This window comes from Octopus sinensis, linkage group LG8, assembly GCF_006345805.1.
Source record: "Octopus sinensis linkage group LG8, ASM634580v1, whole genome shotgun sequence".
NCBI lineage: Eukaryota > Metazoa > Mollusca > Cephalopoda > Octopoda > Octopodidae > Octopus > Octopus sinensis.
In genome coordinates this window covers 81,744,117-81,754,116 of record NC_043004.1, presented here as the reverse complement: position 1 = coordinate 81,754,116, position 10,000 = coordinate 81,744,117, and the positions used below count along the sequence as shown (strand labels likewise).

Below are 10,000 nucleotides of genomic sequence, written 5' to 3'. Positions count from 1 at the left end.
ACACAATATATATATATAATATATATATATATATATATTATATATATATATATGCATGTATATATGTGTGGTCGTGTGTATACTTTTGTGTGTGTTTTTGTGTCTGAATATTTATTTTGCTGTATATTTATACATATACCTATACATGCCCACACATATGAGTGTATGCACATCTGAGTGTGTGCGTAGGTATACATTTATGCATGATATGCTGATGTATCTGTGCAAAAACAATTAAATATCCCAATGTGAAATGACAATTACGTGTCAAAATGCCATGCAATAGAAACTGTAATTGTGAAACAAATAAAGATAGAAAACTATTTTTTAAAATATCAAATTGCAGGAAAAGGAAAATAAGAAGAAAAACGTTTTACAAACGTCGCATAATGAGGTGCCATGAAAATGTATTGCTATGTAATTGCATTTCGTCTTAATCACCTCCAATGAATATATGCTCTTAACAAATTCATTAACAGAAAAAGAAGATCAACTTTGGATGGCGGATCTTACATCTGTTTCCATAATGAATTTTCAGTTTGATTAAGCACCTACCCAGTGCATTATCGTGTAAATGGCTCCCCCAGAAAGAACTAATTTGGTCCAGTGTATGTTGGAACTTACAATTAAGAAGTACGGTCCAGTTTATATTATAGATGTAAACTACCACAACTTACCTGCCGTAGCCGTCTGCTATATATGTGTGCGTGCGGTTACCATATATATATATGGTGTGTGTGTGTGTGTGTGTACATATATATGTATGTATGTATTATGTATGTGTGTATGTTTTAGTCCAATGGCTGAAACAAGCAAACGATAAAAGATAATTACTTTTAATACACATATGTACTCACACATACATGTATAAAAATATAGAAACATACGACTAAACAAGTACACAAATATATGCGTACACACGCACACCTACATATATGTATATATATATATATATATATATATAACAATTTAATAAATAAAACATATGCATACATACATACATATATGTACATACCTACATCTATATGTATATATACATGCATATATGGGTACAGGACACCTATATATATGTACACTTGCACATATATTTGCTTACAAATACATATGCATACATACTCATTTTTATATACATTTACATACATATATAAATGCACACACACACACATATATATATATATATAAATATACATACACACACACAAACATTCTTACGTACCCACATATAGACATGTACACACACGCGCACGCATACACACATCCTTTCTCTAATTCTTTTCCTCCCCTTCACCATTCTCTATCTTTCCCTCTCTCTCCCTCAGTCTTCCTCCTTGACTTTCTCGTTGCTCACACGTGACCAGCGGCCATCTTTCTTCTCCTAACTCGAATTTCTTTTTGTTTTCTCGTTCAGCTACAGGGATAGCACGCATTTTTGGCTGTCTCCTGTCAAAGCTTGTTTCTCCAGCGTTCACCACTTCAGCTCGTTATGGCTTAACAGCCCTTACCGTTTGTTTTTACAGTTCTGTTCTTACTGTCCTGTTTTTGTTACCAACTTTGACTCTGCAAAATCCCAAATTTTATTTAATTGAAATGAACCGGCGGCGACGGTGGTGGCGGCGGCGGTGGTGGTGGCGGCGGCAGTGGTGGCGGCGGGGCGGCGGTGGTGGCGGCGGCGGTGGTGGCGGCGGCGGTGGTGGCGGCGGCGGTGGTGGCGGTGGTGGCGGCGGCGGCGGCGGTGGTGAGTGCATAGTGAAATGTAATCTGGTTCTTTAACTCAACTAAGTCTTTTTATATCATCTATCACTTAAAGCATGCGCACCCCAACCTTGCCATTCACTTTAGAAAGAAACCAGTTTCCCGTTCGCCTGTCATATGCAATGACTATCGATAAATCACAAGAGCAGATATTTGATAAAGTGGGGCTGTTCTTGCCTGAACCTGTATTCGGCCATGGTCAGCTATATGTTGCATTCTCAAGGGCTCGCAAATTCTCTGATGTGAGAATTAAAGCTATCAGCACTGACAAACAAGGGAAAAGAAGAGGGGGAATTTACACGCAGAACATAGTCTGGAAAGAGGCATTGGCTTGAAAAGTGAGTGTAAATTGAAATGGGTATTGGCTCTGACCCACTGTCTTGGCTTATAAGTTACCAACGATGTGCTTTTTCAGAGTGTGCCATTTTGCATTACATTTTTATCCCCATGAGGCCGTGGCCCCTATATTTTACATATAGATTTATCTTTTTCTATAATTTTTTCGTTTTTTAGATATGAAACTGTAAGCATGTAAATTTTAAAATTCAATTTCTTCTGTTCATTAGGAAAATTAAAAAATAAGAGTATATTAAGTCTATAAAATTGTACATAAGTATAATATATATATATATATATATATATATATATATATATATATTAGAAAAAAACATCTTTTATCAATTCAAAATGAACAATTAAATTACACCATCAAGAAAATTACATATAATAGAAATATTAAAATTAAAATAACAATAATATACCAAGATTAAGTAAATTACAAAAAATAATTTTATTACATTTTTATTTTATTTTTTTGCAATTTACTTAATCTCAGTATATTATTGTTATTTTAATTTTAATATTTCTATTATATGTAATTTTCTAGATGGTGTAATTTAATTGTTCATTTTGAATGACAAAAAGGTGGGTTTTTTTCTAATTTATATATATATATATATATATATATATTATATTTTGTGAAATTTGTTTTAGTAGTTCTAAATTGAATTTTTCCTGAAAGTTAGGAATAATATCTCCTTAAATAATTATTAATATATATATATTATATATATATATATATATATATATATATATATATATATATATATAAAGTGCATTAAGAATCATTGTATTCTAATTTCCTCCACTTTTCAATGAATAACAAATGAACAATCATATTTTAATACAAACACAACACAGGCGACGCTTTCATGTTTTTGGGATGAAGTTTCCAGGAATAACCCAATTGGTTTACTGTTAATTCCTTGAAATATTCACGGATACCGCTAGTTTATAAATATTCTGCTTGATACAGTCATTAGACTGCGGGACTGCCTTGAAGAATTTTAGTCGAGTAAATTGACCCCAGTATAGGTAATTATTCTGTCAGTTTCTTTTGTCGAGCCACTAATTTACGGAGACGCAAACGGAGTAACACTGGCTGTCAAGCGGCGGTGGGGGACGAGCATACATGCATATACGACAAGCTTCTTTTAGTTTCCGTCTACCAAATCCGGTCACAAGGCTTTAGTCGGACCGAGGATATAGCAGAAGACACTTTCCCAAGGTACAACGCAGTTAAACTGAACCCGGAACCATGTGGTTGGGAAGCAAACTTCCTACCACACTGCTACGCGAACAATGGATCGCTCGTTACATTTTTATTAACTGACTCAGGTCATCCGAATTGCATATATTCACAGAATAACTCTTCTTCTATATTATCACTTCGTACAGACAAATAATAGTCTCCAAGCCGAAGCGACGAGTAACATTGATTTCTCGACGAAATAGTGAATGCTAGCTGTCCGACACCAGCAAAAGGCCACAGTTTGTTTTTTTTTAAGGATGACTTCATTGATATGAACAATGTATGTCGGTGGATGAAGAAGTTTGAAGATAGGGAAGCCAGTTTTGAAGTCAGACCACGCGGTTGGAGACTATCAACTTTGAGCACAGGCACGAGTCGCTGATGAGTGGATGAATTGAGTCACGTGAAAAGACGAGTCACAATTTGCGAATTTTCTGCACCATTGGACTGTGGTCACAATGTGTTACAGATGATGATGGAAGACACTGGGTCTCGGAAAATGGGTACAAAGCGGGTACCCCTGTATTAGATACCCAATTTGAAGGAGAGAAGGATGAAAGTCTATTTTGATCAAGTGGATACCAATGAAGACACGTTTCTGTTTCTCCGCCCCGATCTGGTAACAGGAAATGAAAAGTGACCGTAATTTTATGATTCTGAAATGAAGGATCAGTATATGGAATGATGTAGCTTCTTCTCCAAGACCTAAGAATTTCAAGAACAAGCGACAGTCGGAAAAGATCGTGGTGAATGATTTTGAGATGACAAGATCGATTTTTTTTCCTCTGAGATTTTCTGGAAGCTGGTTGTACCGCGAATAACTAGTGGTATATTAAAACACTCAAAAAGCTTAGAGAAGCCATTGAGAGGAAGAGATCGAACAAGAATCTAAAAACGATCCATGTGAACCATCATAATGCGCAACCATTCACATGCTTGGCCATAAATCAAGCAACCGGCGAATTAGATAAGCCAGTGGTCCTGCATCTGGGGCCCTCCGACTATTGATTTCTAGGTCCAATGACGGGGAGTCGTACGATAGGAATAAGGATTTGATTAAACAGATGAGGGGTAAAATAGCTGTGAAGTGGGTATAATTGTACACACCTGAAAAATGTCCCAGTCTCATTTTGATACACATTAGTAAGTGATGCCAGACAAGGGGTGACGGGGTTTTCATATTTTACCGCTTTTTTCTTTTTCAGTCACCATCAGAGTTTGAACCGGCGCACACCGTAAGCTTGTTGGTGAAATATCTGTCAACTTGCAAACCGTGGGAGACCTTTTTCTGCTGCACCCTGCTCATATTTATGCTTATGTGTGCGCGTATGTATGTATATAATTATGTATACATATACATATATGTATATATATATGTGTATATATATATATATATTATATATATATATATATAAATGAATGTTTTTATATATAATGAACGTGAAATACAGGAAGGGACGAACACGGAACACAGACAAATCATTCGAAGCCTTCAATCTTCAGTCAGACACCGAATCATCATAGCAAATTTCGGCTGTTCAATTCTGATATTTGCTCCAACTCGGCCAGCCCCAAGAAAAAAAACTAAGCTGTAAGCATTAGATTTCTTGGTAGAAGACAGGAATGTGAACGCACAAGACGGATGTAAATACAAGAGACGAAAACGAAATTGAAAACAGTAATGAATAAACAAAATATATATAACGGTGGTTGTCATACGACTTTAGACCAAATGAGACAAAAACAACAACAACATAGCTGGCGTAGAAATAATTACCGTTTCGATAGCGGGGACACATGTTGGTCGAGATACGATGGCCAACAGAATGGTTTAAGAAGCAGCAGGTTGCAGGAGAGAGAGAGAAAGTGAGACAGAGAGAGAGGGAATCAAAGAGGGTGGAAGGCAGGGGACAGAATCAGTGACCAAGAGAAAAGGAGAAGAAAGAGGGATTAAGGAGGATTGGAGGAAGAGGGGAGGAGGATGGGAGGAAGAGAGGGGAAGAATCGGAGGGCGCCAAAAAGTTTGGTGAAGAAGCAATGGCGGGTAGGAAAGACAGTGTGTATAGAAGTCGTGCAGGGTTTAAAATTGGACAAACAAACGTGGGGGGTGCACGTGTTTTTATATATAATGAACGTGAAATACAGGAAGGGACGAACACGGAACACAGACAAATCATTCGAAGCCTTCAATCTTCAGTCAGACACCGAATCATCATAGCAAATTTCGGCTGTTCAATTCTGATATTTGCTCCAACTCGGCCAGCCCCAAGAAAAAAAACTAAGCTGTAAGCATTAGATTTCTTGGTAGAAGACAGGAATGTGAACGCACAATATATATATATATATATATATATATATCTGTGTGTGTGTGTGTGTGGTGTGTGTGTGTGTGTGTGTGTGTGTGTATGTATATATATATATATATATAATTATTTGAGGGAATATTATTCCTAACTTACAGGGAAAAATTCAATTTAGAAATACTAAATCAAATTTGAATTGATAAAAGGTGTTTTTTCTAATTCATTTATATATATATATATATATATATATATACATGCGTGTGTGTATGTATGTATGTATGTATGTATGTATGTATGTATGTATGTATGCATGTATATATGCATGTATATATATATGCATATATGTATATATGCATGTATGTCTATTTGTGTATGTGTGTGTGTATGTGTGTGCATAAGTGTCTGTGTGTATGTGAGTATATGTAGACGTGTTAACATCACCTCCAATGAAATCCTCGCCAACACCAGGTGTAACAGCGCCATCTCTACCTATTTACAAATGCATGCATGAATGGCTGCACGCAAGAATCGATGTATTTTCCCCTGATTCATATATCTGTCGTCCTATCTGTATATATATATAACTACACACACACATGCATACACACAAACATGCACATACATGCACGCACACACACACATATATATGCATACATACATAAACACATGTATATATGTATGTGCGCATAGACACACATATATGTGTGTATATATATATATATATGTATATATATATATATATATATATATATATATATGCATGTATGTATGTACATATATGTATATATATATAATATATATATATAATATGTGTGTGTGTGTGTGTGTGTGTGTGTGTGTGTGTGTGTGTGTGTGTTTGTGTTGTGGGGATCGGTTTACCCAGCCCCCATGTCCTATAGACTGACTGCAACATAAACAAGAACGATAACGACAGCAGATGTATTGCAACAAACAAAAGCAAAAAAGCAACTAAAACAAACAGAAAAAGAAATGTCGTACGACAAAAGCCGCTGTAAAAGCAACACCATCAACACTTCTAGCAGCAGCAGCAGCAGCAGCAGCAGTAGTAGTAGTAGTAGTAGTAGTAGTAGTAGTAGTGGTGGTGGTGGTGGTGGTGGTGGTGGTGGCGGCGGCATTAGTAGTAGTAGTAGTAGTAGTAGTAGTAGTAGTAGTAGTTGTTGTTGTTGTTGTTGTTGCTGTAGCACAGTAGAAGTAGTAGTAGTAGTAGTAGTAGTAGTAGCAGCAGCAGCAGTAGTAGTAGTAGTAGTAGTAGTAGTGGTAGTAGTAGTAGTAGTAGTAGTAGTAGCAGAAGCAGTAGTAGTAGTAATAGCAAAAGCAATAGTAGTAGTGGCGGTGGTGGTGGTGGTGGTGGTGGTAGTGTTGGTGGTGGCACAAGAACAACAAAAATAGCTCTAACAACAACAAGTGCGAAAACAGCAATATTAGTGTAATATGCAACGGCCTCACCTGCAGCAGCAACAACAACAGCGTTAAGAACAGCAGTACACTACGTGTTGTAACAGCAACAACAGCAGGCGTTGCAGCAACAAAAACAACAACAATAACAACAGGAAGCGACGGTGCAGCTGCAGCAGCGGAAGCAGCAGCAACAACAGCTGCTGCAGCAACAACAGGTGCTGCAGCAGCAACAGCAGTTGCAGAAGATGCAACTGGTAGCTGCAGTAGTTAAAACAATAACACGTTATGAATGTGCATGTGTTCGCATCTGCTGTTGTATGGTGTGACATTAAAAATGCACATTCGTTGGTGTATTGGTGCACACAAGGAAGGACAACGGTAGCTAGACGAAGCCAATGTGCAGACTTACGGTTTGCCAAAAAGAGCAGCTATATTATCAAAATAAAAACGTTCTAAAAACGGGAAGGACATGTGGGATAATGTTGTTAAAAAAACACTGTGCGTAAAATATGACGGGATGGTCACAGATGGAAAGATTTCATTCAAGATTGCTCATTCAATGCAAAACAAGGCCAATGTGCAGACTTTCAGTTTGCTAGAAAGAGCAGCTAAATTAACAAAATAATTTTCTGCCCAACGTTCTAAAATCAAGAAGGACATGTGGGATAATGTCGCTACAAAAACACTGTGCGTAAAATCTGACGGGATGATCACAGGTGGAAAGATTTATTTCAAGTTTGCTCATTCAGTCCAAAACCAAGCCAATATATGGACTTTCAGTTTGCCAGAAAGAGCAGCTAAATTATTAAAATAAAACGAGAAGAACATGTGGGATAATGTTGCTGATAAAACTGTGCATAAAATCTGACGGGGTAGTCACGGACGGAAGGGCTTGATTCAAGTTTGCTCATTCAGGGCCCATGTAATGCTAATCAACCCATAACGATAATGATTGTTACATCATAACGCCGCCAACAGTTGCAATACAGAAGAGTTTTTGCGCAAATATTTAGAACATTACAACGAAATCAACTTGCAACACAACTGCAAGGCTGCAACACAACGGCAGCAACAAGAAGTGCAACGGCAAAAAAGTTGCAACTCTTCAACAAAAGCAGTAACGACAGTCACAAGTGCAGTAATAACTTAGAAGAGAAAACGGCAAAATGATTGCAGCTGCAACAGAGGCAGCATACTGCAATTTATCAGGTTGTGCAGCAGGTATTATTCTAAAATAGCAACGGTACTTTAGTAGGGGTACTCTACTGGCGTAGGTACTCCATTAGTAGAAATACTGTGGTGTAAACGATACCGCAGCAGCAATAACAACTTCGGTAAATAATAATAGCCGCAACAAAAACAAGAGTTTTAGTAGCAGCAGCAACATATGCAGCGACAGCAGCAGTAGCAGCCGCAGCAGTAGCAGCAGCAGCAGTAAGAGCGACAAAGACGGCAGGAGTGGTAACAACAACATCGGCCGTTACAACAGAAGAAGCGGTAGCGGCGGCAGAAGCAACGGTGAAAAGACGAACGCGTCTACCAAAACACATCTGCAACACCATCGGCGACAAGTAATAATAATAATAATAATAATAATAATAATAATAATAATAATAATAATAATAGCAACAACCGCAATGATTTTGGTAATGACAGCAGCAACTGAAGCGGTGATGACAGCAAGAAAGCTGGCAAAAAACATCGCAGCAGCCGTACAGAAGTATTAATCGTGTGTACTCAGGAACCGTAACAATAGTAATAACAATAAAAAAATCTACAGCTGTAACATCATCATCACTAGGAACAACAACAGAATCAAAAGCATCGATCACAACAGCAATAGAAACAAGACCAAGCAGCGGCAACAGATATTGCAACAGCATTTTCAACATCATCTACAGCAGCAGTAATAGCGTTTTTTTTTTTAAATAACAGCAGCAACAACGTCTGCAGTAGCAATTAGTGCAGCAACAATATTGACAGGTAAGAATTAACACTGCAGCACGGGCTGATATAATAGGTGTTGCAGCAGCATTGTTGAAAGCAACATCAGCAGCAGATTCAACAGCGACGACCACAGCTACGCAGCAGCAGCAGCAGCAGCAGCGACAACAGCATCAGTGTCATCGTCAAGAATATTAACAGCAGCAACATCAAATTGCTGCAGCAACAACAACAACAACAACAACAACAACAGGAGCAACAGCAGCCATAACAACGCCATCAGCAACAGTAGCAACAAACAACGCGACAGCAGCATAATCAGATTGTAAGAACAGCTGCAAACTGCGGCTACAGCAACAGCAGCAGACGTAAAAAAAAACAACAACTGCAGCAACAGAGAGAAAAATTATTGCAACCTGAAGAAGATTTGCCACGCCAATAACAACAAGAAGCAAGTGCAACAGCAACAACAACAACAACAACAACAGCAGCAGCAGCAACAACAACAACAGCAGCAAGGGCTGTACCACCAGCAGTGGCACAAGCAGCAATACAAAAGCAGCTGAACATCAGCAGCAATAACAATTTTCCGTGGTAAAAGCAGCAGCTTTTCTAACCACGACCACAACGGCAGCAACACTCACAATAGTAAACCAACGATGGAGCCCGTAGACGGTGTCATAAATTGCTAGAAATAGCAGCTTCGAATATTACTATAGTTCCTTCAAATAATATTTAACTGTTTTAAGAGTAGAGGGTTATGGTAGGTAATCTAGGTTGTTCTGTTGGGCTTTTTTGTGGGGGTTTTCTCTATATGTATAGCAAATAAACAAAACGGGGTGGTCATGGTTGGAAAGCGTTTGATTATAGGTTAGTATGTTAAGGGTCACTCAGGAGATACACGAAATCTACAATTATAAAAATTTAGTAACAACAATAACAACAATAATAATTGCAGCACTGTCACCAACAACAGCAGCAGCAACAACAA

At 37.8% G+C, this 10,000-nt stretch overlaps 1 pseudogene; it reads left to right on the top strand.

Annotated features, from left to right (window-relative positions):
- The window catches only part of LOC115214862, a 25,275-nt pseudogene that overhangs the window by 4,502 nt on the left and 10,773 nt on the right, over positions 1-10,000 (top strand).